The sequence below is a fragment of the Macrotis lagotis genome, chromosome 2, assembly GCF_037893015.1.
Source record: "Macrotis lagotis isolate mMagLag1 chromosome 2, bilby.v1.9.chrom.fasta, whole genome shotgun sequence".
Classification (NCBI taxonomy): domain Eukaryota; kingdom Metazoa; phylum Chordata; class Mammalia; order Peramelemorphia; family Peramelidae; genus Macrotis; species Macrotis lagotis.
Window position 1 is genome coordinate 7,689,200 of NC_133659.1, and position 7,768 is coordinate 7,696,967.

Sequence of the window (7,768 nt, forward strand, 5' to 3'; positions counted from 1 at the left end):
CCAGCAATATATAGGAAAAGCAGAGACAAAAAATCAGAGAAAATTGAAACTCCCAAAAACTTGATGTCAAGGGTGGACCTGGGAGCTAATGACCCATCAGCCTATTGGGCATTATGCCAATTTCAGGAGGAGGCCTAAACTCTGTGAAGACCTGGACTAAATCAGAATACACCAGGTTCACAGGTCCCCTTACAAGGACAGGAAAAACAAGAAATTTGTAAGATGACTTGGCTTTGGGATGTCCTGGCAACATCAGGGCTTCCTTCCTTCCTTCCTCAGGACAGCCCAGTAAAAATCAGGAATAGGTTTTCCATCTATTAGACTGTTTACTGCTTCCTCAGAATGCAACAATAATTGGAATTCTGGAGCACAGTCAAGAAAACAACTTCCATGTCTATGGAAATGACTTGTTAGGTCAACCTGGAGCTTTAACCCCTCAAATATCTGAGGAAATTGTTCAGGGAAGGAAAATTCCTCAATTCTACCATCTTCTTAGCCTATTCATCTAGCCCATCCTCTTAATCTAAATAAAAAAGAAATAGCTGCTGCTCAGAAAATAATGCTTATCACAAACCAGGAAAGACTTCAAAATGAGGGACATCCATTTGATATGACTTCAAGGAAATGAGATGGCCCAAATGGACTTAGAGTGCTTGCCAAGAATTTATCCCTCCCTATAATGGGATACTTTCATTCATTAAGTCACTGGGCATCTTAGAAGCTGGTAGAGTTAACTGCAAAATATTGGCGGAGTAGTTTTCACAGGATCACTATCCCAGCCTAGGAGATGTGCCTCACCTACCCCAAGCCACAGAAGTCAGCATGAGGACAGTTTCCTCTTGGAGATGCACCTTTTGAAACCTGGAAGATAGATTTCATCCAATTATCACTTGCTTTTGATTGCAAAAATGTTTTGACTATGGTCTGCATGTTTTCTTGGTGGGGAGAGAGAAGCCTCTGGAATAGAAAAACTTTCTTGGAAAAAATCATTTCCTTATGGACAGTTCCTAGAGAATTGCCCCATGATAGCGATCCCCATTTCACAGGAGCTTCATTAGCTCAGCTGATTTTATTCAGACCAATTACTCAACGATTTGATTCTGCCAGTCACATCCAAGCATCAGGAATGATTGAAAGAGTTAAGGAGATATTTGAGACCTTGCATCTGAGGGGCTAGGCCCAGAAGCCGTCCTTTCCCTTTGCTATGCCTTAGATCCAGACCATTTGGTTCCCATAAATTGAGTCCCTGTGGAAAAGTAACAAGATGCTCAATCCCACCGGAACTCCTGGATGAGAAACTGAACTAAAGTTTTAAGCAGAAACTAAAGGCTCCCTCCTGCAATGGGATTCACACTGGAATTGTATTCCCACCTGTGTCTCAGACCCTGATCCAACCCAATGATCGGGTCAACTAGAAAGCTCAGCTCCAAGAACACTCCTAGGACTATAGAGAACCCCCTTTGAAGTCCTGCTCACCTCCCCCACTGCTGCCAAGCACTGGGGAGCGGTGGCCTGGATCTTGAAAAGGGCAGTGCCATCCACTTAGATTGTGGAGTCCACAGATGACCTGGCCTTGAAAATCCAGTGAGTCTAAAGCAACCAATATCTAGACTGCTGTTCCCCATACCCAGAGGCCAAGAACCAGTGGACATCTGACGTGAACATTAATCCGAGAAAGCAGAACTTGGGCTGAGCTTTGCAATTACACCATTTATCAGCTAAGACTTTTCTTTCTCCTCGACAGTGTTGACCTAGTTTTAATGAGTCATAGAAGTAGTGACACTAAAGCTTCACTTAAGGCGGGATAGTTAATGATAACTTTTTCCTATTTAAGAATAAATTGCTGGCATCTTAATTTGTTTTGGGCTTTGATTCCCAGGATGGCTGTCTGAACTGTCATGAAGCCAATAGTAGAGAATGACCTGTGTGACAGTCTGAGGACTGCTCTGGTGGATGTCTCTAGAATAGGGGAAAACAGCCTGAGATATGGCCTAGTAGGATGCACTTGGCTCTATGTCCCTGTTAGGTTGTTTCCTTTCTGGAAAAGGAAAAATTCTCATCTGGTGAATCTTGAGTCCTTCCTTTAACATCATGTGACAATACAAAGTGCTGTCAGATAAGACTCTTGGATGGAGTCCATCACAGTTGAGGGAGTTTTCCTGTTGTCCTGTGATAATACAGTTAGCATTACCCAAGTTTGCACTGTGCCATCTCTAGCCTGGTCAGTTCAAAGTAAGCCAGAGAGATGGAGTGCCAATAAATCAGGTGGCCTTTTTAAATTATTTTCTTTGAAAGGAACCAATTTGCAAATCATGGGGTTGCTCCATTCTTTGGGACTCCTCTTGGTTGTTGTGGAATCAGACATTTTATCCATGATCAGAGGTGAGCAGGGAAATCATAGAACATTCAGCTTTGGGGCTTGGCTTATGGACTTATCATCCCAGGACAAGCCTCTCATGCAGGACATTACAATGAAGATGATGATATCACTTGTGACATCCAAGTACCAATTCTTGTGAGAATAACTGGGTTGATTGTATAATTTTGGGACTACAGCAAAGTATGAACATAGGTGATCACAATTCAGGGGAAAATGCAGGACCTGAATGAATAAAACACATGAGTGATAGCCACTTTCTTTTCACTGTTTTCCTAAGCCCAGACCCTGCTTGTAAAAAGGATCTCTAGTGACTTATTATCTGGAAATTGATTACATGTATCATATTACTCAATGATGCATCATAATTCGTGACAGTCTGTTTCCAAACAATCCTTTAAATACTTGAAGCTAACCATTTTATTTCTTCAGTCTCCTTAGGAAACATTCCCAAATCCTTCCACCTTCCACCAGCAAGTTCTCTAGTCCCCTCACCAATTGTGTCCTTATCTACTAAAAACATTTCTCTGCACATATTGTCTACACAATTAGGGTGCCCAGCCAGAACAGAATAATCCAGATATGACCTCACATGGCAGGGAAATGCAGAACATCGGCTTAGAGGAGTGTGGGAGCCAAGGGACATGGAAAATTCTGAGAGGAGAGTGTTAGCCACTGAGGGAGAGAAGGGCTGAGGAGACTTCTTCCTGATCTTTCACAGGGGAGCTGTCCCTAAAAGAATCTAAAGACTTATCTTCACTGTTCCAAAAAGCTGGTGTCCCAGACAGTCCTGCCATGGAGAGGGGAAGCACAGTGGAAAATAACAAGGATCTTTTTTAGGAGGAATTTTCTAAGACTCTACAGGAATAACAGGAAGAAAGATGGGCCAGGACTTGGTCGGAATAGTCTGATAGCAGAAACAGATGAGCAAATGAATGGTTCTGCTCTTTCATTGCCTTTTCATGGAGCACTGGCTTCCATAAGATTTGAAGGATTCAGGTGTCCTTCACCAGGTCAGTTGTGGGGGAGGGGGAAGTGGGTTCTGGTTCTCTAGCCCAACATACCATGAAAGAGGCTGGAATTTGGACCGAATGTTTCTACTTTCTATCTATATGCCTTTGGACAAAGCTCCTGTTTTGGAGTGACAGGATAAGAGAGAGCCCAAATTCTAGCAGATGTGCCCAGGTTTTGTTTCTGAAAAAAATATCATTAGCAAATTCCACCTTCATATGTCAGGGAGTTTAGAATCAGGCACATGTTGAAATAGTCTTCCTGTCTTAATAATTAAATTCTTTTGGGTTTTTTGTTTTTGTTTTTAAAGTGATTTGTATCTGAATGTGAGCCATTTAGGGTTTTCTTATCAAAGAAACTGGAGTGGTTTGCCACTTCCTTCTCCAGCTCATTTTGCAAAGAAGGTAAATCGTGAAGTGATTTTCCTAGGGTCACCCAGCTAGTCAACGTCTGAGGATTTGAACTCAGCTGTTCCTGACCTTAGACCTTAAGCTCTATCCCCTGCATCTCATACCTTGCCCCTTTTATGGGGAAACAAAGTCTTCTCTTGTGGTTCCAAATTTTCTGGACTCTGTTTTCCTCTTTATTCTTGAGGTTTTTCTACATGGCCGGGGGAGGTTACAAGACTTGACTGAGGCTCTGCTGGGGTGGAGGTCATGACAATGGGGGACAGCGCCCTACTAAGCAGCCTGCTGATTTCTACAGTTCTCTGACTCCCTCCATTTGTGTGTGTGTGTGTGTGTGTGTGTGTGTGTGTGTGTGTGTGTGTGTGTGTGTGTAGAATCATCTTCCTGACTTCTAAGTAGGAAAGGGTCCCTCTGGAGAGGGCTGGAGGCTGGAGAGCGGCAGAGGAGGGAGGAGGCTGCCATCTTCTGGTTCTCTGATTCGGGCGGGGAGCCCAAGGGCTGCGTGGTTCTGCAGTGATGCCGGAGGCAGAGGGGCTCCGGCTGTCCGGGGTCCGAGGCTGCTCCGAGACCAAGCCACAAAGACACTGGGGCTGAGGCCGGGGATTCCCTGTGTTTCACTTTCAGTCTCTGAAGGGGAAGGCTCATTCTGCCCGGACACTGGTGTCCTCATCTGCATTCCATTTTTTTTTAGATTTTTTTTTCAAGGCAATGGGGTTAAGTGGCTTGCCCAAGGCCACACGGCTAGGTCATTATTAAGTGTCTGAAGTCGTATTTGAACCCAGGTACTCCTGACTCCAAGGCGGGTGCTCTATTCACTGCACCACCTAGCTGCCCCTGCATTCCATTTCCTATTGGCCGGCAGAGCCTCGGTGCAGCCAATCATAAATGAAGGATTCGTCCGTTTCCACCTGAGGACCACGGACAGTTCCCTGAGCTCCCTCTTCTCCTTGGGAGTCCTGGGCCTGAGCCGGAAAGGGGAGAGTGGGGGGAGATCGGTATTTAGGGGCTGCCTGGAGACTGGACTGAGCATCAGGGGAGTGTGGGGAGCAGGAGAAGGGATCCGACCCTTTAGTCTCTGGGGAGGAGCAGGGGGAGCTGGAAGGAAGGAGGAACCTGTTGCCTGCCACCTGCCCCCCCCCCCCAGGTTCCTGTTGACCCCCAGCTGGTAGTGGGAGCCGGTCGTCTATAGTCAGTAAAATGGGCCCAGAATCCCTGTAGTTATGCTTCTTATCAGTGGAGCTCTTGTCAATGGTCCTTAGGCATTGATCACACCTGCAGTCTCTGCTGACTTGCTTACTCACAAAAGTTTGAAGCGGAATTCCAAAGCATTCTCCCTGGGACAGCCATCATTGAGGGTTGCTGCCCTCAGTCCTCTCTTGGCTTATTTCCCCCTCTGGATGGAAGGATGTATTTTACATGTGGATGGTAGCAGATTGTTCCACCCGGGCCTCATCCAGAAGGAGCATTGTTGCAAAGAAATGTTTAAAGAATATTCATCATTTCAGAATGAATTTAGTGAAGAATCTCTACTTACCATCCACAAAGAATTGTTCAAGAAACAGTACTACATAACAATTTCATGCTGAAAAACATGCTCTCCTATGCATTTTTACACACAGATACATGAAAGAAACTCAAAACCAACTGATAGGGCCTTTTTTATTTTTGTGAACACCTACAGACTTTGAAGGTGATCTACCTCCTAGAGAGATAACTGCTGCTCAAAACTTCAGACCAGCTACTTCAGTTAAGGTCAGGAGGCTATCCCCAATGCCTGGCTCATTCATTTTCATCCAAATAATTGAGCATAACTTTAGTAAAGTATAAAGCCAAGGATCCTGGAATGAAAAGTGAGCCATTCCCAGCTTCTTGGCGACGAAATATGACAGCATCCAAACACTGTGCTGGAAGGAACTTCCACAGCAAATGTCTGTTTCTTCTTTCACAAGAAATCTCATTTTGAAATTAGTATGTTATATTAAATGTTCCTGCAACAAGCTGGCAAAGAGATCACTGATATCAAACAAATACTTTGACCAAACTTGAAAATCTGCAATCACAACTGAACATATCAATACCAACAAGTGTTTTCCCAGCTTTTCTCTCTGTGTCTTCCATATAATTCACGTGGCAAATTGGTGTAGAATAGTGGAGCAACCTTTACTGGTTCCTGAGAGAAGATGAGACCAGCTAACTGAATCAGATCAGAAAAATGAAACCAACTATCTGAATCCAATCAGAAAAAAAGGAGGCAAAGGAAAGATTGGGAAGAGAAATGAAAGTGATGCAGGAAAATGATGAAAACCAAGTCAGCAACTTCTTGAAAGAGATACAAAGAAATACTAAAGAAAATAATCTCTTCAAAACCAGTTTGGGTCAAATGGAAACAGCAGTTCAAAAGGCCAGAGAGAAGAAGAATGCCTTAAAGAGCAGAACTGGTCAGATTGAAAAGAGATACTAAAATTCTCTGAAGAAAATAATTCCTTAAAATGTGGAATAGAGCAATGGGAAGCTGATGAATTTGTGAGAAATCAAGAAATAATAAATCAAAAGCCAAAGAAGGATTAACTAGAAGAAACCATGAAATATTTCAATGGAAAAACAACTCACCTGGAAAGCAGATAGAGGAGAGAGGACGTAAGAATGTTTGGACTACTTGAAGGTCATGAATAAAAATAGACCCTAGGTTTTATTTTTCAAGAAATTCCCCAAGAAAATTTCCCTGATGTACTGGAAGCAGAAGGTAAAATAGAAATTGAGAGATTCCACCATTCACCTCCTGAAAGAGATCTCAAAATGACAATCACCAGGAGTATTACAGTCAAATTTCAGAACTCCCAGGTCAAGGAAAACATATTACAAGCAGCCAGAATGAAACAACTCAAATATCATGGAGCTACAGTTAGAATAGCATAAGATTTAGCAGCTTCTACTTTAAAGGCTCAGAGGGCTTGGAACATGATATTCCAGAAGGCAAACAAACATGGATTACAGCCAAGAGTCTACTCCCCAGCATAACTGAACATACTCCTTCAGGGGAAAAAATAGAAATTCAGTGGAATAGGGAATTTTCAAACATTTCTGATGAGATGAGCAGAGCTGACCAGAATCTTTGTACAGGACTGAAGTGAAGAATCAGGAGGGTGGACAGGAAGAACAAATGATGAGGGACTTTATGATGTTGAACTATTTGTATTCCTGCATGGGAAGATGATACCAAAAGCTCCTAAGAACCTTCTCATTTAATTGGGGCAATTAGAAGGCGCACATATAGAAAAGGCACAGGAGAGAGTTAAATTTAAAGGTATAAGACAATAAAAAGATGAAGTTGATGGGGAAGAAAGGAATGTACTGGGAGAAAGGGAAAGGAGAGATAGAATGGGATAAGTTATTTAGTTAAAGGAGACAAGAAAAAGCTTTTGCAGTGGAGTGGAAGATGAGGGACAGTGAGGGGGAGTGAATGAGTCTTACTATCATGGGAAAATAGGAGAGGAAAAAGGATGGGACAAAGGGGACAGAGGGAAGGGAGGGAGGAATATAACTGAGAGAAGAGGGGGAAGATGGTGGGAGAGGGCAGTCATCTACAACACCATTTTAAGGAGGGACAGGGAGAAAGGAGAAAAAGAATAGAATAAATAGGGTGTGTGTGTGTGGGGGGGGAATAGGATTGAGAAAAATACAGCCAGCAATAGCAATTGTGGGTAAAAACGAATGTAAAGCAATGCTATCCATCCCAAAGACAGGCTGATGGTGTCTGAATATAGACTGAAGCGTACTTTTTTCCCCCTCACTTTATTTTTGTTGAGGTTCTCTTTCTTTTGGAGAGGTGTTATGCATCCTTTTGCATAATGACAATTTTAGTAATGTTTTTCATGGCTACACATTTTTAACCCACACCAAGTAACTTGCTTTCTTAGTGAGAAGAGTAGGGAGGGAGGAAGGGAGAGAATTTGGATCTCAAGGTTTTGGAAGT